This window comes from Primulina eburnea, chromosome 10 (assembly GCF_022965805.1).
Source record: "Primulina eburnea isolate SZY01 chromosome 10, ASM2296580v1, whole genome shotgun sequence".
Classification (NCBI taxonomy): Eukaryota; Viridiplantae; Streptophyta; class Magnoliopsida; order Lamiales; family Gesneriaceae; genus Primulina; species Primulina eburnea.
In genome coordinates this window covers 11,747,717-11,774,600 of record NC_133110.1, presented here as the reverse complement: position 1 = coordinate 11,774,600, position 26,884 = coordinate 11,747,717, and the positions used below count along the sequence as shown (strand labels likewise).

The 26,884-nt window shown below is 37.6% G+C and overlaps 1 pseudogene; it reads left to right on the top strand.

The window, feature by feature from the left end:
* The first annotated feature begins 8,609 nt into the window (after window positions 1-8,609).
* The window catches only part of LOC140803106 (probable U3 small nucleolar RNA-associated protein 11), a 35,647-nt pseudogene continuing 17,372 nt past the window's right edge, over window positions 8,610-26,884 (top strand).

Below are 26,884 nucleotides of genomic sequence, written 5' to 3'. Positions count from 1 at the left end.
TCATATATTTGTGCTCAGGGCGCTACCAGGACCAAAATCTCACCCCGGGTGCAAAATGACCATTTTGCCCCTGGAAACCCAAAAATTGCCTTTTTGCCCCTAGACGTCAAATTTCACCTTTTTGACATTTTCTTAATTCCATTGACTCTAACATGTCCCAAATAATTATTTAAGCCTACATGAACTTTCCCATATTTTTATTTGGCTTAAATCTATGACTTTTAAATTAATCTTTAAATATAACATATTAATGCGTTTTAATCCCGAATTAAACCAAACCTTAGCATAAACTTCCCAAATTAAAAACTTAGACTTCTAATAATTATTTGAGCTAAAATATAATTTCCCATAATTTTATCAAGCTTGAATCTAGGCGTTTCAATTAATCCTTTAATTTACGTTTCGTGCGGCGACTAAATCCCGGATAAATCCAAAACTCATTATTATTATCCGAAACTTACCGAACTCCTAAAAATGTCCCAAAACATATTTAAAAGCTTCCCTAGACGTAAATTCGAGCCTAAAACAAAACTTAATCGATTCATTTTAAAACTTGGACCGGGGTCCTGGTTTTAATCCGAATCGACTCAAAACACAACCAAATTTTTCCCAACTTTTTAACACATCTTACACACACTATAAAGCTCCTAAAACTTCCACCTCAGCCCCTAAAACTAACGGCTGATGAACCAGCAAGTCGTTGGACTCTAATTCCCCCCAACAAGACACGTACACCATCAATCACCCCTCTAAATATTTGTGATGGCCCTTCTCCACCGAAAACATCCCTCAACCAATCATATCTTGGCAACTCTAGGCTCTTCTGGACTCAAATAACCCATGCTTGAATTTCCATGCACTAACCCCTTCCCTCCCGATAAGAAATAACCGAACCCACTCCTCAAGGAAACCATCGACACGACCCTTTCCTTGCAGCATCCCACAACTAAAATAACACCCAAGCCAACTACTTGATACCACCAGCAGCCCCTTGCACGGTACATTAAAACGTGAGTGGAAAACAAAGAATACATGTATTTGACAAGAACAAACGGAAACCTTCCCTGGTATGGCTGGATCGAGATATACACACGCATATAACACATCACAGTATGTATAAGACGTAAATGATGCAGAAATAAGGGTACGGAGCGTGCCTTGAAGATTGAAAAACAAGAACAATGCAAAGGGAGACCCGGTTGAAGCTTTTCTTTTGCAAAACAAGAGAGAACCGACGCCTTCAATCATGGAGCTCTGAAACCGAGGGTGGGGAATGCTGAATGGGGAGAGAATCTGAATGGAGAGGGACGTGTATCAGCTGTGGGGGGGTTACGGGAGGTTAAGGGATTTAATTAGGCTTAATGAGGTTGCAATTAAAAAGGTTAATGGGCTCTAACCTTGATAATTAAAGGTTTAAAATAATATTTAAGTCTAATGAGTTCAAAAGTTGGCTCGTTAAATTCAAATACACTCCCGAAAAATATTTCGTGTTGAAAAGGTTTTGAAAATATTAGTCGAACCCTTAAAAAGTCCTCCGATTTGATAAAATTTGCGTACCGATAAAAATTAAAATCCTGCAGGTAAATATATCCATAAAAATCCTATTTTGCTAAATACCTTCAAAACACCTTATTTTAATGAATAAAAAATTAATTATGTAATAAAATAATTTTCCTGAAAATTCTCCGGTCTCCGTTTCTCTTCGATCGTGAAATTCACCTAGAAATCCTAATGCATGAATTTCATGAATTAAATCCTATCATGCATGAATTATGCATATAATGCATAAAATAATTAAACACAAATTAATAAAATAAACATGCATTTAATGCTTTAAAATAATTAATAAAATATCAAAGAAAATTAATAATTTACATGCACGTGGTTCACGTGGACTTTCATATTTTCGAGACGTTACAATCTTCCTCCCTTAAATTGAATTTCGTCCCAGAAATTCGCTTATCCTCGATACACCAAAATTTTAGACTCTTAATTCTAGTATCCCAATAATATACGCTTCCGCTGCGTTACTCTGATAAAATAAGTGTTAAACTGTCCTTACGTGTCCTCAATCCTAATTAAATTTGCCTACCTAAATTTTCATTGGCGGATCGAAACTTAAAACAACTTATGGTAACTTAGTTCTATTTTCTATAACCTGGAATTTCAACTTTTCTTAAACTTCCCAATATTAGAAATGACAGTCCGAATTTTATTGCGTCTTACTTTCTTATATTATACCCAAGATGTTCATTGACCTATTATATTCCAATATTGAAATATTAACAGCATCATTTCTTAAATTTATTGAACCCAAGATATGTTAAATCTTCAAATCCAAGTATTGACATTCATGCAGTTCGACTTAAGAGATCTTAGCATCAAAATTTTCTAATCGACTTCTATACTGGGTAAAACACTTAAAAGTTAAACATTATCTAAACCTTATAATAATATTAGCATAAGATCCTTGAATCGAACTTTATCTTACCACACCAAACTTACATAAGTTAACTATTTAGAAGTACATCCCAACATAACGTTGTTGCAAATCTTAAATTCGAGTAGTGTTAATCCATAAAACCCAAAACATACGATACCGATCTTCTACCTAAATAATAAAATCATTCTAGCACCAATTACATGCTTAAACTATTATCTTCCCAATTACAAGAAAGTTGAGGCCGAAGACCCTTGAACTTTTCTCATTGGAACAAATGTCGCATTCTTACGCATCCTTAATGCTTAATTAGTAATAGCGTATAAAACTTATTAAGTTAGCCCATAGTAGTCTTAGACTAACTCTAATAAATCAACTATGCTTACAACTCATAGAGTTCTAGAATCCCCACATCAAGATTTTAGATTTTTTTTTACTCGATAAGTGTAGAACCCGTAAATCAGTCTACGTATAAGCCATGCATAATTCTATTATTTTAAAATTTAATTGACTTCAGAGCATGTTTATTTTAATGCATTTCTTTGAAGTTAATTATTTTATTATTTCAGTTCAGTAGCTTGATTTTCATCTTTTCAGTAAATTCAGTGAGGCCGGACCGGAGTTGGAGTTTAGAGATAAAGTTAAAATTTCAGAAAATATTTCCAGGATTTATTTTTAGCTAGCAAGTAAGTAATTCATTTAAGTTAAAAAAGAGGTTTGAAGATTTAATTTAATTACTTGAGGTGATTAAGAAATAAGCTTAATTAAGTTATTCTTTTAAGGGTTTTATTCACTAAATTAATTAAGGATTAGTAAGGCTTTTAAGGTTTATTAAATTACTAGATAATCAATTTCCCCTACCATTTATCATGCATGTTTCGGCCACCTTATTGTCTAGATAATTCATTGCCAACTCATCCAACTTTGACCCCTTCTTGATAATTAATTAGTAGGATAATCCCTCCCATTTGTTTAATACCATTTAATTAATTAAAGAGCTAATCCTAGTCTAGGTTGGTAAGGATATTCGGTCATCACATTCTAGAATCACCCAAGTAATCTTTTGTTAGCAACTAGAATTCAAATTCAAAAAAAAAAAAGACTTGGTCATACCTTGGTGTCCCTTTATTATTGGACCTCCCTCACCCTCTTAACCATTTCACATCCCTCACCACCGAATTACCTCTTCATTCAGATCCATTTTCAGTGTAGAAAGTCGTGCGTCCATAGCTAGAAAGTTGAGAGAAAATCGAGTGCAAGAAAGATAGAAAAGAAAGCGTTCTACTCCTCCGCGCCGCGTCGTCGTCGTTTCGTTCGTTTTATTTCGAAACGCAACCAGGCATGTCTACACTTTTTTCTAAACCTCAATCAAGTCCTATTATCAAATATTTTTCATTCCATGATCATCACTGCTATGTTAAAACCGAAATATACAGCAAATTTCAGAAACTTGCACATGCAGAATTTTCTATACTTCAAGATGCACTTCACGGTTTTTGCTTGTTTTTGTATATTCAGGTTATGGTTCGACTCCAGGCTCCCAAGGCAACATCTATACATGTTCTATCATGGATTAGGATCATTTTAGCCCAACGTTTCAGCCCCCATGCTTGCTTGAATTCGGTTTTGACAGCAACCTTTCCCCTTGCATCTTATGTGCTTCGAAAATTCAGATTTGCTGTCAAGGGGATTGAATCTGATCTTGGCTGCCCTAGGGCTCATTGCCATGGTTGGATCACTCCCCTAGCACGTCTAAGACATGACTAAGTCGCCCTTTTGGTGGCTTGGTCCATGGCTCCTCGGTTTTAAATAAAAACATGACAGCAGCCCCTCCCCTTTCTTGGCCCCTTCATTTTGACAGCACTTGTGTTTCGGTTTTGGGTTGGCTTGGTGTGGATCTGGCTTGGCCTTGTGCCCTTAGCTACGGTTCATACCACACCCCAAGATGTCTAGGTCATGCCACGGTAAATTAATGGCCACTGGAACGACGCAAGATAACCCACGAAACAAGAACAGCCCACACTCCCCTTCTCGGCCCTTCATTGTACAGCACATGCATTTCGGTTTTGGTTGCTTGGTGTGAATCTTGGTTGGCCTATGGCCCATAGCCACGGTTCATACCATACCCCTACATGTCTAGATCGTGCCATGGTCAACCAAATGGCCACTGGAACGACGCAAGACATCGATCAAAGCAAGACACTACACTTGCACAGCTGCTGGAAATTTCAGCAACTTGCTGTGTCGATTAGGAGGCTCGTTTGAGTTCTTGGTTGGCTTTTAGCCTATGGCCTTGGACTGGACAGTGCCCCATTGAGTTAGGAAGGTCATGTTTTGGACCGTTCGTGATTCGGATCATTTTTGAAGTCGTTCGAGAATTTACGGTGCGATGTGACAAATTGACTCTCGAAAGAGCGTTTCATGTTTTGGCCTCCATTTCACCTAGATTTCGACCCTCATAATTTTAGGAGCATAAATTCATAATTTTAAGCGTATTTTAATCATGACGTCACGTTGGTTCAGTGTTGGTTCGGGTTGGTTTAAAGTCATGATTAAATACGAGGTCGTTAGACGTAGTTGTCGCATTTTAGAAATTTAATTGCATAAATTTGCCTAAGAAAAATCCATTGCATATTTTCATGGCATTTTTAGGTTGCAGCGAGCCTGGGGACGATCCATTCCAGTTGGTAAAATTTCAGGATATTTTCATTATCGTCAGTTAATTATTTTACGTGCATGAAAACAGAAAAATGATTATTTTTGAGATTTATGCGATATGGCTTGTGGTTCATTCACTATGTGGGAGCATTATTATTATTTATACGGTCGCCAGTGACCGCTCAGTTCAGGTTGGTACCATCGGGTCTTCAGTGACCGCTCAGTTCAGGTTGGTATCATCGGGTCTTCAGTGACCGCCAGCTCAGTTCCAGGCTCCCCGGTAGTCAGTTACCGATCAGTTCAGCTTAGTGCAGTGGCCACAGGCGTAAAACATAATCTCAACAGAAAGGTTTTATCAGTTATTTCAGTGCAGGCTCCAAGGAGCAATTATTTTCACTGTGATTATCAGTTCAGCATGCACGTATTATAATTGCTCAGTACAGATTATTTTCAGCATGTCACATGGCATGATATTTTATCCCATGCATATTTTACTCAAGATTTTTACTCGTTACCTGCGATATATGCATGCTGAGTCTTAAGACTCACTAGACTTGATTGTTGTAGGTACTGATGAGGTCAGGGCCGAGGGCGGGGACCAGTGAGCCAGCTTGGGTCGGCAGTAGTGGCACCCGAGGACCTCAGTGCAGCAGTGTTTATTTTATTCCCCAAACAAATTTTTATCAGTCATTGGATATTTTTTAAAATTGTTATTGTTGGCAAACAATTATTTTCTTCCGCTGCAACCTTTTTAAAACATTGAACTTGATTCACCAGTTGATTTTATGAATGAGGCCATTTAAGTTCTTTTAAAAAGAAAATTTTTAATTTTCCGCAAATTTTAAAGCAAGAAGTTTTAGGGCCTTTACAATAAGAATCTTAATATTCGTTTCTCGGTAATCTATGTTGAACACCACAAATTCCCTTTTCGTTTATTTCACCCAATTTTTAATATATAATATAACTCCAACACACATATCTGCTTTATTCAAGTTTCTTAATGACTTTTAAAAATTTCCCAAAACAAGGTGTCTACCTCACCTCTTACATGCGTCTGTCAAATATCCTAATCATCAATCACACCCAACTTTCTAGAAAAATTAAATTCCAACAAAAGTATAATTTTAACTCTTAAGATCACGATAAAAAAAATTATGATACATCAAACTTAAATTCCCAAAATTTTGTTAGCTCCATGTCTATTCTTATAACTTAACTAACTGATCAACTTCACATTAATTTGCTATCGTTTTAAATTCTTAATTTGTCACATATTATTTTACAAACGCTTAGATTTTCGAGCCCAACACCGATTCATGCTACAATGTCCTTGATTACCATTCCTTATAACATTATAACCCAAATGTTTCGAGATTCTAAATATACCTGCGAGCCTAAATCATCGAAAATTTCTATCTTCTAAACCGTTTGATTCTCACTTACTGATAAACTTGTCTCCAAATTTCTTAAAAGTTACAAAATTAATTCTTACTTTCCTCAAATATTATCCTAATTTTCCTAAATTTTGAAAATAACACAATTACTCATAAATTATTTATGTAATAAAATAATTTTCCTGAAAATTCTCCGGTCTCCGTTTCTCTTCGATCGTGAAATTTACCTAGAAATCCTAATGCATGAATTTCATGAATAAATCCTATCATGCATGAATTATGCATAAAATGCATAAAATAATTAAACACAAATTAATAAAATAAACATGCATTTAATGCTTTAAAATAATTTAATAAAATATCAAAGAAAATTAATAATTTACATGCACGTGGTTCACGTGGACTTTCATATTTTCGGGACGTAACACAAACCGTCGCTTTATAGCGACGTTTTTCGAAAAACCCGTCGCTATATAGCGACCGTTTGGGCAAAAACCGTCGCTAGGATTCTAAATATACCGAGGTTCGCGAACATTACCTTGAACGATTTTTCATCTATCTCAGGTAGTAGCGAAACTCTATCAAATTTTTCGAAGTTTCGATTTTTTTATTTTGTACTAACATTTTTTCCTATTTATTTCGTAGATTTCCTTGTCGGTGCTATCTTCCAGCGTTACGTGAAGCTGCATATCTTCACGCAAATCAGGTTTTAAAGTTTTTTTTTTTTTGCATTGTAGTTATTTTTTTATGAATTTTATTGATAAACACCGTCGCTTCTTAAATGGCGGTTTTTTTAAAAAACCGCCGATAAATATAGCGACGGATTGTACGAAACCGTCGCTAATATTAACGATGGTTTTGTATAAACCATCGCTTAATATTAACGACGGTTTCTTAAAACCGTCGCAACAATAGCGACGGTCTTCTTCCAAAGAACCGTCGCTATAAGCGACAGGAGTTGAAAAACTGTCGCTTCTAGAATGCGACGCAGCCTCCGTGACGGATCGCGAAACCGTCGTTAAAACCGTCGCCTTACCCTTTTCATTATCTAAATAATAATTCCAAACTATAACAAAAGAATCATTAATATTTTCATTATCAATCTTCATAGTTTAATCTAAAAATTAATGAAACTCTAATCAAAAAATTGCATGCACAATGATATTAGTATTATTAAACATTAAGAGATCTGAAGTAATTAAATTTAATGTCATTATCTAATTTTATGTAACAAAAATCAGCTCAAACAAATGATAAAATATTTTATTTTGTTCAATAAAAAATATCGCCAAAGCCTATTTTTATAAATTTGTGGTTCGTCTATAATTATAATATGCTAATAAATATTTCTTTATGTTTATAAACCAAATTAATCTTCTAAAATATGATATCATCTCTAACAATTTCATAAATTTGAAATAATAAAATACTATCATATTTAAGTAATTATTCTAGTTAATTATAAAAAAATCATACAAAAATTATTTCAAAATTTTTTAATATAATAAGATTTTGTTTTTTATTTCTGTGATATCATAATTTTGTGTGTTGTGTGTGTATTTGTATACTCAATCAGGAGTAGGTCTCTTGTGAGACGGTCTCACGAATCTTTATCTGTGAGAAGGGTCAACCCTACTGATATTAACAATAAAAAATAATACTCTTAGCATAAAAAGTAATTTTTTTCATGGAAGATCCAAATAAGAGATCCATCTCACGAAATACGATTCGTGATATCGTCTCACATAAGTTTTTGCACTCAATCCGGAAGCCAATTTGCATGATTGAATTTTAGTTAATTTAGAATAATTTTTTTGCCACAATATAAAATAATTTTCATCAAATAAAGATTCTATGCATTGGTGTCTCCTTTAAACCCTAAGCCTTCACCGCTTTCCACAGGCGAGTCTTCCGTGCTTAATAATTATTTTGAATTTTGTGTAAATACGAAAGAAATCCGTTTTTTTTTCTGTACCGATAATCTTCGTTGTTTCACGGTTAAATTATTTCAACTCAAGATTTTTGTTAGCCCTTTATGTTTTCTGCAGTGGTTTTTGCCTTTATGAAGTGCGTAAATTGATTTTAAAGTTCTGTTAATTTTTTTTGCTAGCATAAAGATGTCGTCTTTAAGGAATGCTATTCCAAGAAAATCTCACAAAGTGCGCGCTCAGCCGTAAGTGTGATTATTTTTTGGGGCCATTAATTTCTTTATTGCCCGTTTTGAAATATTTTGACGTATATTTCCGGTTCACTCAATTGATGATTTGTTGTGTGTACCAGGCATTTGAGAAGGAAGTTTGGGCTGCTCGAAAAACATAAAGATTATCTCATTCGTGCACGAGCCTATCACCAGAAAGAGCAGACTTTACTGGTAATTTCTGCTACCCCGCGTCTTGTTGGTTTTGGTAGCATTTTATGAACGAAATTTGGCGAGTTCTTATTTTATGGTAAGTCGCTTCTGCGTGTTTATAACAGAAACTTAAGGAAAAAGCAGCATTGAGGAACCCAGATGAATTTTACTTCAAGATGAGTAAAACAAAAACTGTTGGCGGAGTCCATAAACCTGAGTAAGCTGGAAAATTTTTATGAGGTTAGCTGTTCTCTTTTGAGGATATTTATTTGAGTGTAATTTGAATATTAGCTGTTGAATGTGGATTTTGTAAAGGAGCCAGGCTAATAAGTACACTAACGAAGAGCTGATGTTGATGAAGACCCAAGACATTGGATATATTTTGCAGAAGCTTCACACTGAAAAAAGGTTTTATTTTAGAATTTCTGGTTTTTTGGGTCTCGGATTCTCGAGATAGCTGTCATGCAGGTTCTTTATTCTGAAATTTAACTTTTTGGATGCAGAAAATGGAAAGACTTAATGGTATGCTGCATTCTCTTGACAATTAGTCATCATCCAAACATGTTTATTATGCCGGCAACAGGTGACTGATCAAGCCCTTTTTCTGCTGACTCTTGATAGTTTTCATACCCATTTTTTAGAGTAGTCAATTCCATGTTATAACAGTTATGTCACCACCAAAGTTTATTATTTTCTCATTATTAGATATGGTCGCTTCTGATAGCTCAATTAATTTATTTTTTCAAAGTCATTTTATTCCCTTCTGCTTTAGAAAGAACGTCTAATATGTAATCTAGGCAATTAAGATAAAACTATCCGAAGGCCAATTTCAAAAGTTCAATGACCAAGGGGCAATGAGACTGTCTTCTCTGGAACTTCTGTTTGAATCAATTGAATTCCATGTTTACACTTGTGTGTCTGCAAATGACAGATTTTTTTTTTCATCCAAGACAGTGATTTGGTGGTAATGTACTGGTCACACAAAGTATTAATGCATAAAATGGTGCATGACAAATATTGCTCAGTTGTGGGGCCCTTAGCTCCTAATCGTTATTATAACACAATCTGATTAGGTTTAACTAATTACAGCGGAAAACGAGCTTAAAATGTTCCTTTTACAACGAGCCCAAAATATCTCTTCTGATATTTAAATACTAAAAATAGTATCTAAATTCAAATCATAAAACACGCCCACACATAATTAAAACCAATCATATACAAACAACTCATATCCTCGGGACATGCCCCGGTATATAGATACATATACATATATTGGGAACACGACATAAACCTCAACTCAAACTATGACTCCCTCCAGAAGCACCATCTCCGGTCTCCTGATATCCTAGAGTACCTGCCATTGTCCACACACAAAGACAACAACAGCCCCCCTTGGGGGTGAGCAAAGCTCCGTATCGAACAACCAATCATATATACCACAGATATCTAAACAATGATATATGGTATGCAATGCATGTATGTCGTGGAGGTATCAGGTCAAATGCCCATCCACTGAGCACATGTCAGAATCAATCGAATCGCTATCAAATCAAATCAATGCTCGAGCTGGCACACCGGCCGATATGGGAATACACGTATGATAGCGTCGACGAAGCGCCATCAATCTCACATCTAATATCCAATCATATGGGGCCACAATTGTCTATGCTTTACGGGTCATATAATACCGGCATAGCGATTGTGTTCACAAACCCCGGAATCCAATCCAATCATATCAGGGTATCCAAGGATCATAGCTCAACGTGCATGTCATGTATCGATGTATGCATAAAATGATGTGTGTTAACAAAACATTTATTTTATACATCGATATCTCAATCTCAATGTCATGTATGCCACATCAATCAACAAATAGGCATATAGACACATATTCTCAATCCAATCAATCAAATCAATCCAACATATATCATATAATACAGATACCTGTCGTATGTTACCCGGTCGTAACATACCTCAATTCTTCGTTCCAATTGATGTAGCTTGAAGATAACGCTTTATCTACATCAATTACATACTCATTTCAATCAACAACATACTCCAAAATCATTAATATGAGTTTCGAATATCATTTGAAACTTCAATAATTCATATCAAATTCAAATCATATCATAATTCAATTCCGACTTCAGATATAAGTTTATTGTCGGATATTTTACTACATATCAGAAATTCAACTTCAAATACAGGCTATTCCAGCACTTTGATATTTAAAGCTGCTGAAACCAGAAGAGAATTACCTCAGTCTGAAGCCCTCGACGCGCAGATCACAGATATGTAATTTGTTTCGCGTTTAGACGGCGTTTCGAAGTCGATTTGGAAGAAAGAATTTTGAATTCTCTCAACTCTCTCGAAGGTTATGTAAAACCAAATGAAGAAAGAAAAGGAAACCTCGTTCTTATCATCCCACCGATACCGCGCTCGGGCGGTAGAATTCTCGCGCCCGAGCGCGAGACATTCTGCCCCGGGTTTGGTTTGTGCCGCGCTCGGGCGGTCAAAAGTTACCGCTCGGGCGCGGAACTTTCTGCCCAAGTATCAAGTTTTCATTCCTTGGCGCTCGGGCGGTCATTTTCTACCGCCCGGGCGCCACACGTTCTGTACAAATGTTTATGTTTGTACTAAATTGGCGCCCGGCCTCTCAAATCAAATTCGTACAACATCAATTCATATACAATATTCATTTTCTCAATTCATTATCATAGTATACATCAAATGTATAATCACAAATCAAATTCATAAATTATCGATAATCACACAGGATTTACGATAATACGATACACGGTCCTTACATTTCTTCCCCTCTTAAAAGTTTTCGTCCTCGAAATCTCAACCATCAATATATACATAACATTGGCAAACATACATATGTCACCAGTTATAGTACATATCAAAACTAAAATCAGAAAAAGGATCAGAATACATCGAATACAATGGTACAGATGTCATAGAATCAAATAAATACGGATACGAATCTCGCATCTTGCTTTCCAATTCCAACGTTGATTCTTCAACACCGTGTCGTGTCCATTGCACTCGTACTAGAGGAATCGATTTGTTTCTCAATATCTTTTCCTTTCGATCCATAATACGAACAGGTTGTTCGACATAGGAAAGAGAAGGATCAAGTTCAACCTCATCAGGTGAAAGTACATGCGATGGATCTGGTTCATATTTCCTCAACATAGAAACATGAAACACATCGTGAATAGTAGATAGAGTTGGTGGCAATGCCAATCGATACGCAAGATCACCAACTCGATCAAGAATCTCATATGGTCCAACATATCGAGGAGATAATTTCCCTCGCATGCCAAATCGAACAGTGCCTCTAAATGGAGATATTTTCAAAAATACTCTGTCACCTTTCTGGAATTCCAAGGGTCGTCTTCGTTTATTCGCATAACTCGTTTGACGATCCTGAGCAGCTTTCATCCGCTGCCGAATTAACTGAACCTTATCGTTCATTTCCTGTATCATTTCAGGTCCAGTCAATTGTTTCTCACCAATCTCATCCCAGAATAAAGGCGATCTACATCGTCTCTCATATAGAGCTTCAAACGGTGCCATACCGATACTCGTCTGAAAGCTATTATTATAAGAAAATTCAACCAATGGTAAGGCATCTTGCCATCCCATTCTGAAATCCATCACAATAGCACGTAACATATCCTCTAATGTCTGAATCGTACGCTCAGTCTGGCCATCAGTTTGAGGATGATAAGCAGTACTCATAGCCAAACGCATACCCATCGCTTCCTGAAAACTACCCCAGAATTTAGAAGCAAACCTGGGATCACGATCAGATACAATTGAGATTGGCACACCATGCAGTCTCACAACATTCTCAATGTATAAACGGGCCATTCTCTTATAGGGATAAGTCCGCTCATACGGAATAAAATGTGCAGATTTCGAAAGCTGATCAATAATAACCCAAATAACATCACAGCCCTTGGGCGAACGAGGTAAATGAGTCACGAAATCCATAGCAATATGCTCCCAATTCCATTTCGGGATTTCGAGACTATGGAGTAAACCTCCAGGTTTCATTCTCTCGGCTTTCACTTGCTTGCAGACAAGACATTTAGAAATAAATTCAGCAATGTCCTTCTTCATACGTCTCCACCAGAATTGAGGTCTCAATGTCAAATACATTTTCCGACCTCCCGGGTGAATACTATATTTGCTACAATGTGCTTCTCGAAGAAGGGCAGATCTCAAATCAGAATCATCAGGAACTACCAGCCGACCATTAAGTCGTAAAGAACCATCAGAAGAAATCTGAAATCCAGACTGATGTCCTGTAGATGCAAGTTCTTTCGACTTCTGGATCTGAGCATCGCTTCGTTGGGCCTTTCGAATCTTCGATATCAAGTTCGGCTCAATTTGCAATGCTGAAACAGTGACAGAATTCCAATTCGAGTGAAAAGTCCAACCAAAAGTACATATATCCTCATGTACCTTGGCGACATTGATAGAAGCTAAAACAGAATCATGAACTTTACGACTCAGGGCATCCGCAGTAACATTCACCGATCCAGGGTGATATTGAATCTCACAATCAAAATCTTTTAGGAGATCTATCCACCTGCGTTGCCTCATATTCAAATCAGATTGAGAAAAGAGATATTTCAGACTTTTATGGTCTGAATAGATAACAAACTTTTCTCCGTACAAATAATAGCGCCAAATTTTCAAAGCAAACACAATGGCGGCCAATTCGAGATCATGAACAGGATAACGTGTTTCATGAGATTTCAATTGACGAGACGCATAAGCAACCACTTTGCCATGTTGCATCAGAACACAGCCCAAACCTTTACCAGACGCATCTGTACATACCACAAATCCTCCGGTACCTGAGGGAATAGTAAGCACAGGTGCTGTGGTCAATCTCGTCTTCAATTCAAGAAAACTAGCTTCACATTCATCTGACCAAATGAATCGCTGATTCTTCTGTGTCAGTTGAGTAATAGGTTTAGCTATTTTCGAAAATCCTTCAATAAAACGACGATAATAACCAGCTAAACCCATGAAGCTTCAAATCTCAGGAACATTCATAGGTCTCGGCCAATTCAATACGGCTTCAACCTTCGCAGGATCAACAGATATGCCATGTCTCGAAATGACGTGGCCCAGAAATACCACTTTGTCCATCCAGAATTTACATTTGGACAATTTGGCATACAAATGACTAGTACAAAGAGTCTGAAGTACCAGTCTCAGATGTTCAGCATGCTCCTTCTTCGATTTCGAATACACAAGAATATAATCAATAAAGACGATAACGAATCGGTCAAGATAATCTCGGAAGACCCGATTCATTAAATCCATAAAGATAGCAGGAGAATTCGTGAGACCAAAAGGCATAACCAAGAATTCATAGTTGCCATACCTCGTACGGAAAGCAGTTTTGGGTACATCTTCGTCTCGAACTCGTACTTGATGATATCCAGAACGAAGATCAATCTTCGAGTATACAGAAGTACCCTGAAGCTGATCAAATAAATCATCAATACGAGGAAGTGGGTACTTATTTTTCACAGTAGCCCGATTCAGTTGCCTATAATCGATACACAATCGCATCGTACCATCTTTTTTCCGAACAAATAAAACTGGAGCTCCCCAAGGTGATACACTCGGTCGAATATATCCCTTATCGAGAAGATCCTGTAATTGTTCTTTCAGTTCTTTAAATGCCAATGGTGCCATGCGATAAGGAGCTTTAGAAATAGGTGCAGTCCCCAGCATAAGATCAATACTAAATTCAACTTCTCGATGAGGAGGAAAATCAGGAATCTCATCGGGAAATACATCCGGGAATTCTTTCGCAACAGGAATCTCAGATAATGAAGGCTCCTTCTTAGAGACATCAATAGCGTAGATAAGATAACTCTCATCTCCGCTAGTCAAAAGTCGAGACATTTCCAAGGAAGATACCAATGGAATTTTGGCTTGGGAACCCTTGCCATAAAAATTCCACTTGGGTCCATCAATAGGTCTAAATCGAACCACTCCGTGACAACAATCAACAGTAGCTCGATTTGTCATCAAGATATCCATGCCAACAACACAATCAAAGTCGTGCATTAGGAGGACAATCAAATTCAGGAATATTACATTATCCTCATATATCAATACACAATCATGCACAACTTTCTCAGACAAAATAATCTTCCCTGCTGGCGTGGCTATCGATAAAGTATCGTACAATGGGGTACACTCAATATCGTGAGATGCAACAAATGCATGAGATATGAATGAATGAGATGCTCCTGTATCAAATAAAACACATGCAGGATAATCGTAAAGCGTGCAAATACCTGCAATCACACCCCCAGGAGCTTCTCTCGCCTGATCCTCAGTCATGGCGTACACTCTCACTTGAGGAGGAACTTGGGCACTCTGACCATCCGGTCCTCGATATCGTGGGACATTTGACTGCTGAAAAGATGGAACAGGAACAACAGGTCTCATCGTACTAGGGCCACCTCTAAATCCTGGCTGGGGTTGAGCAGAAGTCGTACCCCTGTTCGGACATACTTGAGAGAAATGTCCTTCCTGCCCACACTGATAACAGGTACCAAACATACCTCGACACTGTTCGATAGTATGTTTACCTCCACAATGGCTACAATAGGGAGCAATCACAGGACTCCCTCGCTGAAATCCACTAGAACTCGAAGAAGACGAAGAAGCAGAACCAATCTTCTTGAACTTCTTACCCCTCGGTCGCAAAGTAGGCTGCTGAGCTGATACCGGAGGTGGAGGAGTATACTGTGGACCTCCTCTCCTAAGTCCAGCTTCGGCTGCCTTGGCTCGTTCAACTGCCTCTGCGTAGCTGGTAGGCAATCCAGAAACAACATATGGATACAAAACAGGATGTAAACCATTTACAAACCTGTTATATTTTGCCCTCGCATTCCCAGCCACGTGAGGTGCATACTTCAATAGAGTAGAAAACTTCGAAGCATATTCTGCAACAGACATCGTTCCCTGCTGCAGATTATTAAATTCATTCTCCTGATCAGTATAATAAGAAGGAGGAGAATACTGCTCTAAAAACTGGGCCTTGAAGACATCCCATGTGACTTCAGTCCCGGCTTCTTTCAATCCAATCTCAGCGGCTTCCCACCAAGATTTAGCTCGGTCTTTCAACTGATACAAAGCAAGTTTCAGTCTCTGAGCCTTGGAATACTCAACAATATTAAACAAGTGCTCGATATCTTTCAGCCAGGCCTCAGCTCTTTCAGTACTCTCGGTGCCAAAGAACCTCGGTGGTTTCAAATCCTGGAATCGAGCCATCACAACATCCATGAACAATCCTTCAAATTTCCCAACAATCCTCTCAGTACTGCTACTCGCAGTTTCATTTGTGTGATCCATCTACAAATCAAAAGATAATATCACAATTTCATATCAATTCAATTTCCCATCATCATTATCTCATATCATCAATCTCATCAGATACTTACTCAAACCAAATCAAATAGGAGCAAGTAATAAAAATAAATCAAACACAAGCGCACAATTCATTTGTGCCTATTCAAGTGTACACAAGACTCGAGCATTCCCAGCTATGCTCTGATACCACCCTGTGTGGGGCCCTTAGCTCCTAATCGTTATTATAACACAATCTGATTAGGTTTAACTAATTATAGCGGAAAACGAGTTTAAAATTTTCCTTTTACAACGAGCCCAAAATATCTCTTCTGATATTTAAATAATAAAAATAGTATCTAAATTCAAATCATAAAACACGCCCACACATAATTAAAACCAATCATATACAAACAACTCATATCCTCGGGACATGCCCCGGTATATAGATACATATACATATATTGGGAACACGACATAAACCTCAACTCAAACTATGACTCCCTCCAGAAGCACCATCTCCGGTCTCCTGATATCCTAGAGTACCTGCCAATGTCCACACACAAAGACAACAACAGCCCCCCTTGGGGGTGAGCAAAGCTCCGTATCGAACAACCAATCATATATACCACAGATATCTAAACAATGATATATGGTATGCAATGCATGTATATTGTGGAGGTATCAGGTCAAATGCCCATCCACTGAGCACATGTCAGAATCAATCTAATCGCTATCAAATCAAATCAATGCTCGAGCTGGCACACCGGCCGATATGGGAATACACGTATGATAGCGTCGACGAAGCGCCATCAATCCCACATCTAATATCCAATCATATGGGGCCACAATTGTCTATGCTTTACGGGTCATATAATACCGGCATAGCGATTGTGTTCACAAACCCCGGAATCCAATCCAATCATATCAGGGTATCCAAAGATCATAGCTCAACGTGCATGTCATGTATCGATGTATGCATAAAATGATGTGTGTTAACAAAACATTTATTTTATACATCGATATCTCAATCTCAATGTCATGTATGTCACATCAATCAACAAATAGGCATATAGACACATATTCTCAATCCAATCAATCAAATCAATCCAACATATATCATATAATACAGATACCTGTCGTATGTTACCCGGTCGTAACATACCTCAATTCTTCGTTCCAATTGATGTAGCTTGAAGATAACGCTTTATCTACATCAATTACATACTCATTTCAATCAACAACATACTCCAAAATCATTAATATGAGTTTCAAATATCATTTGAAACTTCAATAATTCATATCAAATTCAAATCATATCATAATTCAATTCCGACTTCAGATATAAGTTTATTGTCGGATATTTTACTACATATCAGAAAATCAACTTCAAATACAGGCTATTCCAGCACTTTGATATTTAAAGCTGCTGAAACCAGAAGAGAATTACCTCAGTCTGAAGCCCTCGACGTGCAGATCACAGATATGTAATTTGTTTCGCGTTTAGACGGCGTTTCGAAGTCGATTTGGAAGAAAGAATTTCGAATTCTCTCAACTCTCTCGAAGGTTATGTAAAACCAAATGAAGAAAGAAAAGGAAACATCGTTCTTATCATCCCACCGATACCGCGCTCGGGCGGTAGAATTCTCGCGCCCGAGCGCGAGAAATTCTGCCCCGGGTTTGGTTTGTGCCGCGCCCGAGCGGTCAAAAGTTACCGCTCGGGCGCGGAACTTTCTGCCCGAGTATCAAGTTTTCATTCCTTGGCGCTCGGGCGGTCATTTTCTACCGCCAGGGCGCCACACGTTCTGTACAAATGTTTATGTTTGTACTAAATTGGCGTCCGGCCTCTCAAATCAAATTCGTACAACATCAATTCATATACAATATTCATTTTCTCAATTCATTATCATAGTATACATCAAATGTATAATCACAAATCAAATTCATGAATTATCGATAATCACACAGGATTTACGATAATACGATACACGGTCCTTACATCAGTAGTATAGCATTTTGAGCTTAGTAGATATTTTTGTGTTTCATGAAGTATGTTGGCTGGCTGTTGATTCTCTTTCTAGGGAGGAGGCAAGAGAAGTACGCAAAAAAGCTTCAGAACAAGGGAACCCATCAGCTTTTAAAGACTTGCCTAAAGTTATTTTGAGGTACTGAAAGCTATTTTTTTTTAGTCAATTGCCTCCTACGAAATTGGATTGCCAGGTTGATAACCTGTTTCTACTTGCCTCCCCACAATTAAGATCCCTACCGAGTACCGAATGATATCATTATCGTCAATCCATAAGCTATATTGCAAAAACTAAGTGGACTACAAATTTTCATTGACAATCAGAAATAATTTTCTTTAGTCTGCCTGTCCTCACTGCTCTTTCATTTGTCTCTTCACCACCCATATTTACCCCCTTTAAGTTATCAATACCTCACTTGTTGATTGAATATGGTGATATTTGGCGCCTTGTCATAATATCTTATTTTTCTTATTGAATTTAGTTTTCAATTTCTACTTCTTTGGTTTTTCCTGCTATTGTTCGAGTTTTCTCTTCAAAATTTTTTTTGGATTTGTTGCTCACAAATATATACCAATTGGGAATATCAATCGCATGCTATGTGAGTTAATTATAATTCCATTTATGCGTGCATGGCAAATATTTATGGCCTTGTGTCCTTTTTGTCTTGTCTGGACTTTCTACTGGACTTCTATTTCTTCCCAGAGATCAATACTATCCCGTCATTATGTGTGCTGTATCTTTCTATAAATTTTATGGGAATTAGGGGATGATACTTTTCTCCATCATTTATCCTTGCCACCTGACGAACTTTGGTTCAAGAAATCGAAGTGATGCACAAGTGCTAGAGCATTTAAACTCAACTGACGTTTCTTTTAACATGAACTACTATCTATCATATTCCCTAAAGGGTCTTGCTTGTTGGCAATCGTTGCTGCATTTTCCTAAAATTTAATCCTTTTTCTATGCTGTATCTTTCTACTTTGATTTTGGGTATTTAGTTTTATTCCAAATGACTTTTCTGTTTCTTGTAGAACATAACTTTATCGAATCAAATGGTTGGTTATCTGTCCGCCGTGCACAAATCCTTTTCCTTTTGATGAGTTTTGCTTTGGTTTATTTCCAAATTTTTTTCAGTCTCTCCTTGGCTTTAGGCCTTCATATTACTTTTGTTTCTCTTCTACATCGAGAAAGTTGTTTTGAATGTTATATATATATATATATATATATTTAGAAAACCAACATTTAAAAATATGTTCTATTTAGATATATGTGTAATAAAAGAGTTACTTTGGAGAGAGTTCAAACAAGTTTTATGGTTTATGCATAAGTTTTTAGGTTTGCTACCTTTTGCTATGACAAGCGAGCAAACTTGGGCCGCCACACATCGATTTGGTATTTAAAGAATTCGGTGGTGAACCCAAGTTGGTGATTTATTGTTAAATTTGATCGTGAATTATTTAGTTCTGGCCATATTGATAAGTTGTTTTTGATATTGGGCGAGAAAATTGAAGATAAGGCATTTCTAGATTTGATAAAAATGTTGTTTGAATGTAAGATAGTCAACATTGAATTGGGTGGGGTTTGTTTAGGCAGGGGTCTGCCTCAAGAATCTGCCTTGAGTTCGATGTTGATCAATGTTTACTTTAATGGGTTTGATAAGGAAGTTCAAGAATTACTATTAAACACGAATAAAGAGATTCTTAAGTTCGTGGAAAATGATCTTGTATCGGCTTAAAGAGATTCAGACCATGTTTTTTTATAAGCCATTGAAAATTTATGATGTCCGATTATTGGATGAGATATTGATTGTTACTTCATGAACAAAGATTGATGGCTTTAGAATTGAAGAATAGAGTAGTGAAGTTTTTAAAACGTGATTTGGATTTGAGAGTGGATAAACTTACAACTGTCATTGATAGCGCGGTTCACTACAAAAAATCGGAAGGCGTAGCGACGATTTTATTAATAGCGACGGTGTTTCCTAAACCGTCGCTATATATCGACGGTTTTTATTAAAACCGTCGCCTATTAAATTTAGCGACAATTTACTAACACCCGTCGCTATTATAGCGACGGGTTTATTAAAATCATCGCAATATTAGCGACGGTTGATGTATTCTACCGTCGCTATGTTAGCGATCGTTTTCAATCAACCGTCGCTTAATTCTAAAGACGACGGGTTTTATCAAAAAAGTCGCTATAGAGCGACATTTTAAATAAACCATCTCTTAATATGATAAGCAACTGTTTTCATAAAACCGTCACTATATAGCGACGGTTCAAGCTAACCGTCGCAATAATAGTGACGGTTATGCATCAACATTGGAACATTGCTGAAATGAGCCATGTCTGTTAAATATTTTTCAGAACAAGAATAACTCTGCTCTGATACCACTTGTTGAGGATCGGGTTGAGTTTAGAAGGGGGGGTTGAATAAACTCAACGACAAACTTAATAAATTCTTCTTTTGATGTGCTAAAATCCTGTTAGAGATATTAGCAATTCTTTTTCAAGTTCAAAGACCAGCAGATCACAAGATAATGTGCGGAAAACGATCTGTTGGTTAGTGGGTGAAAAATGATAAAGCAGAAAAGCAGTAGATAGCACAAGGTTTGTTTCTGGAAGTTCGAAGATGAATCTTCTACGTCTCTCCTTCTTCTGTTTCCAGAAGGTATCACTAAAAGACTTTGGTGAATACAGTACAGCAGTTGTACACACCCACTTCAACAGGACTTACCCTTCGCCTATTGAAACTCTCATCTTTACAACTCAACTTCTTGAATGATCTTAAGTTCTAGAAAAGACTCTTTTCCAGTTACAAATTCTTCTATCAATGAGTTGGTGAAATGAATAGCTTAAGAAGATATAACTGAGAATAGCTATAACAATATGATCTTGATGATCAAATGTATGCAATGAAGCGTGTGCTAATTTTTCAGTGTTGAGCTTTTTAGATAACTGAAAGTTCTAACAATGCTCGAATGATATTATTAATTCAGATTTTTTGTTTCAACACCGATACACTTGACAAAATCCTTCATCTCCATATATAGGCTCCATTTAACGTTCCAAAATCTGAACGGCTCTTTAAATTTTCAGTGGTTCAGCTTTATTGCTTAAAATGGACCCTGCAAAATACATTAAAAATAATCAGTCTCATTTCATATCAAAAATGATAAACCGTCTTAAATGTTCTTGTATAACATTTAATGGCATTTAATGAAGCAATAAATTCTAGTATCACATTAATAGATCAACGGTAATATTTAGAGACTTTGAGATACGCAAGATTCTGTTAGTGTATATTTCGAATTTTGTATCCTTCTAGTTCTGGTTTTAGCTAAGAAATTATTTGTTTAATCAGTACTTGATAAGTGCTGCTACTGGTTTTAGCGCGATCTAAGTGCTTCTGGTTTACATCTACTGGTTTTGTACTAACCCAACATCTACTGGTTTTTCCTTAGCATCTCCACAATAAATTTAATTCTAACAACTAACCCCTTTGTGATGATGCCAAAACCTAGATGTTCTGTGTTAGTAAAGTAGAGAAAAGAACGGATTAGATAAACAAAACAGTTTATATCCAGAGAAAATTAATTAGTTAATTAGGACACAAAGAGAACTAATTTGTTCCAATATCTCTGAAGGTAGCTTCATCTGGATTTTGATTCCTTCCAGTTGAATGAGATCTGCTGCTACTTGCTCCAGTTCTATCTTCTTCCCCCTTTTTGGCCCATCAGGAATGACCCTAGCAAGTAGTTCATCCATTCGCCCAGATAAGTGGTGAATGCCATTTGTCAGCATCTCCAGATATAGAGCTTGATTAGAAAATCGATCATTTATAGCAGTGAGAGTTTGAGATTGAGAATCAATCTTGGCATCCATCAGGTCCATGGTAGTGGAGATTGATCGAAACATATCATCATGCTCGGTGATCCAGGTAAGTATGTGCGATTGAGCAAGCGTGATTTGACCGGAATTTCTTGAGATAGCCTGTCGAAAAACAATGATCTCAGCATACATTTTATGCATCGATTCCGCCGTGTTCTGTATTTCTTTAGACATGCGGTCTCGGAAGAACTGAGCGTCATGAATTTCTGCGGCGTTTTCATAAGATATCCGCTTGACTAAGTCTGAAAATTTACAAGATCCCTTTGTAGAGAATCAATTTGGAATTCTAGATCAAATGGTTCCACAACTGGGGAAGGAGTTCTTGCTTGCAATCTTTGTTTAATTTCTTCCATTCTGGCAATGCGCTCAGGAGACTGCAAAGAAAGAATAGAAGAATGTGCAGCTTCTGCTTGAGTCGTAACAGCTGGTTCTGGTTCAGCAGAAGGTCCTTCTGAAGTAGTAGACTGTTTTGTTGGCCTTTCTTCTGGTTGCTGCAAGTCAGCAGCAGGTTCGGATATAGCTTGTGGCTCAACAACAGAGGGTGAAGTATGCAACAAAGTTGCCATGTCAGCATGATGAGCTTCTGAAAAATGCTCAAGTGCTGGAAGAGATGAGGAAGCAGTAGCAATAATAGTAGCATTGGCAGCAGCAGTTGCAGATTCTGGAGAAGGATCAGTAGAAGTAGGAATAACTTGAAGCAAGTCATCTTGTGCTCTTTGGGTCGGCACAATCGATTCAATTACCTCATCAACAGAGGCCGGATCATGAACAGAGATCAGAGATGATGATTGAGTAGGAACTTCTACAGGTGCAGGAGTACTAGAGACATTGACTTCAGAAGAAGCTTTGGTCGGTTCCTCAACTGTCTGACTCTTCAAAAAGGTGGGGACAGAAGTGATACTGAACTTTGGTGGCCGAGAAAAGGCCTTTTCCTTATTAGCAATTTGTTCAGATAGAATTGTCAGCTGCTCCGACAAAATTTGAATGACATTCTGGTCATGAAAAGCAATAGGACTAGAAGAGTCAAAATTTGACTTTAAAATTTTCAGAACAATGCCCATCTTCTGCAGTTTGAATTTTTCCAGAATGTAATTTCGATGATTTATAGCTTCTATTACCTTAAGACAATCGTCAAAGAATTTCATATCTTCTCTGGTTGAGATCTCAATTTCTTCCAGATGAAGATCAATTACTGTTTGGATTGAGGAGGGAGCCACCGGTGATTCAGACAACTCAGGAATCTTACCTTTCCCTTTTTCAGAAGAGGCAGAGACTACTGGTTTAAAAGCAGAAGAACCGGTAGCTGATTCTCGAATGACCACACCAGAAGTTGGTCTGAAGCTTTGAGCAGGTGAAGGCCCTGATTCAATTGGTTTGGCTTTGGTGGATGAGACAACTGTTGGAAAAACTTGTCGAAGAGGGACATTTTCCAGTTCATAAAGAGCTGTTGTTTTCTTGATGCGGATGGTGGTGCGTGGCTTCTTCTTGGATGAAGTGGGAGGCAGTGAAGCTTGCTGAGTGGGTGCTGCTGATTCTCCAGATTCCGTTTTGTCAGAATCAGACAAAACCACAACTCGTTTTCGTTTAATTTTCTTTTGCCCCTCAGCCTGAGATTCTCCAATCTCCTTCTTAATGGCCACAAACTCACCAACGGTTGGCTTTGGCCTTAAAGCAAGCACTCTATCAGCATCAGTCATGGTCACCGAAGAGCCATCCTCTTCTGCTGTTCCAGGAAAACCAGCATCTTTCAACATTGTACTGACTTGTACAGCAAATCCAGTACTTTTCCTGAGAATCATATCCTTCATAATACGAAACAGAAAACGACCCCAATCTAATTTCTTTTCAGAAGTGATGGCCACCATCACTTGAACCTTTTCTTTTGTTAGTTTGTCAAAGGTTCCAGCCTTAGCTAACAAGGCTTTTGCTATTATATCAACGAGTACCTGGTACTTTTTTTTCAGTAGCTTCTTGAAGCATGAGGGTGAAAGTTCTTCTACTGTGGCTGAAAAATTTGTCAAGGCGATGGACATGTCTTCCTTTGATATGTCCGAGAGCTCGGAAAGTCCAGAAATCGGTAGGAAGAAAGTGGAACCGAGAAGTGCAGCATCAATAGAGATTGATGCATCTCTCTGTGTATAGGTAATCTTTTCTTCCACAACTTTTTCTTTAGCATAGAAATCTAGAAGAGCAGACTTGTAGATAACAGCAGGCGATTCCAAGAATTTTTGAAGCCCAGACTTTTCCAATGATTTGAACATCTTGACAAGATTATCATCCTTAATAGTGAGAACAGATGCAAAATTCACCTGATAAGCAATCAAAGTATAAGCTGCGGTCATTTCTAAGTTTGAGAGAGAAAAGAGGTATATTAGCAGTAAATGCGAGAAAGCAGTAGAGGCAAGGAAATAATCTGAGTTCGTAAAGCGTAATGAAGACGAAAATGATCAGTTAACAAATGATATGTACAGCCGTTAGTAAACATAGGGACACATGTCGATATGTTAGTAGAAGCTGATTTGTCGTTTTATGATAATATATACTGGAAGTGGATAAGGTGCTGAAACAAATGCAGCACTTCAACAACTTCTGGTAGATATACTGTTTTATCAAAAAGACAAATTAGTTTCTAATATAAATGCCATAAAGATGTTCCCCCTCAATTAATGCAGTAATAATGGATATTAAACACCAGGCGACCCTTGGCAATCTTTTCAATCTAAACCGTTGAATTTGAACAGTCGCAATGATCCCTATCTCTTTTGAATATCACTATAAATACCTGCAAGGAGTAAACAAGGTTAAGTATACATTTAAATAAAACTCGAATGAAAACAAATTAAAGTAAAATCTGATCCAGAAGCCGAGGCAAGAATGTTCAGAAGACAGCTTGCTGCGAAGAGGATGTTGGAAGAAGTCATTCTGTACATAATGATCCTTGGATCAAACACCTGGAGTTGTAATATCAACAATCAAAGAGATTGTTTGCTTTCATTAAGATTGAGATGTAGTGTGAAGGCCCGAAAATATTTACTTGAATATTTGCGAAAAATTAAAAATTTTCTTTTTAAATAATTAAAATGCCCCGTTCATAATTAAACTAATAAACAGAGTTTGATATCCAAGATGGCAGCGGAAGAAAATATTTGTTTGCGAAATAACAATTTAAGAATATCCAACAACTGATAAAAATTGTTTGCGGAATAAAATAATAAATGCTGAACTGAGATCCTCGGGTGCCACTACTGCCAACCCAAGCTGGCTCACTGATCCCCGCCCTCGGCCCTGACCTCATCGGTACCTACAACAATCAAGTCTAGTGAGCCTAAAGACTCAGCATGCATATATCGTAGATAACGGGAAAATACTGTAATAAAATTTGCATGGGATAAAATATCGTGTCATGAGGCATGCTGAAAATAACTTGTACTGAGCAATTATATTACGTGCATAACTGAATTAAATAACATAGTAAAAATGTTTGCTCCTTGGAGCCCTGCACTGAAATGACTGAACTGAACTGTCCGATCACTGGCGACCGGGGTACAAAACTGAACTGATCGGTCACTGGCGACCGTGGTACAAAATTGAGCTGATCGGTCACTGGCGACCGTGTAAAATAATATTCCCATGATAGTGAATCGACCACAAGCAATATCGCATAAATCTAAAAAATAAGCATTTATTATTTTTGCACGTAATAAATTAAATGACTGAATTAAATATCTTGTACCATTTTAACAACTGGATTGGATCGTCCCAAGGCTCCCTGCAACCTAAATATGCCATGAAAATATGCAATATATTTTTCTTGACCCAACTATGCAATCAAGTTTGAAAATGCGACAATTACGTCTATCGACTTCGTATTTAATCATGACTCCAAACCAACCCGAACCAACACTGAACCGACGTATAGTCATGATTAAAATACGCTTAAAATTATGAACTTATGCTCCTAAAATGATTAGGGTCGAAATCTAGGTGTATGAAGGCCAAAACGTGAAACGCTCTTTCGAGAGTCAATTTGGCACATCGCACCGTAAATTCTCGTACGACCTCAAAAATGATCTGAATCACAAACGGTCAAAAACATGACCCTTCTAACTCAAGGGGGCACTGTCCAGTCCAAGGCCATAGGCTAAAAGCCGACCGAGAACTCGAACTAGCCTCCGAACCGACACAGCAACTTGCTGTAATTTTCCAGCAGCTGCAACCTTGCATGCATCGCGTCGTTTGCGAGACTTTTGGCCATCGGGGCTTGAACCACCGACCAAAGACTCTCCACAACGTCCCAAGGAATGATTCGAACCATGGCTAGGGGCCATAGGCAAACCAAGATCCACACCAAACCAACAAAACCCGAAGCACAAGTGCCGTCCAACCGAAGGGGCGAGAAGGGGAGGGGGCTGTTTTGATGTTTTGCGTAAAAACCGATGAGCCATGGACCAATCCACCAAAAGGGTGACTTCGTCATGTCTTAGACATGCTAGGGAAGTGATCTAACCATGGCTATAGGCCCTTGGGGCAGCCAAGATCAGATCCTTCCTCCTTGATAACCAAACTGAATTTTCGAACTCAAAAAGGGACACCAATGGTGTTGCTGTCATTTCTTGCTTTCCAGCGAGCATGGGGTGAAACCGATGTACAAATGTGTCCTAATGCATCCTATTACATGTATATAAGTCGCCTTGGGAGCCTGGAGTCGATCCAATACCTGAAACTC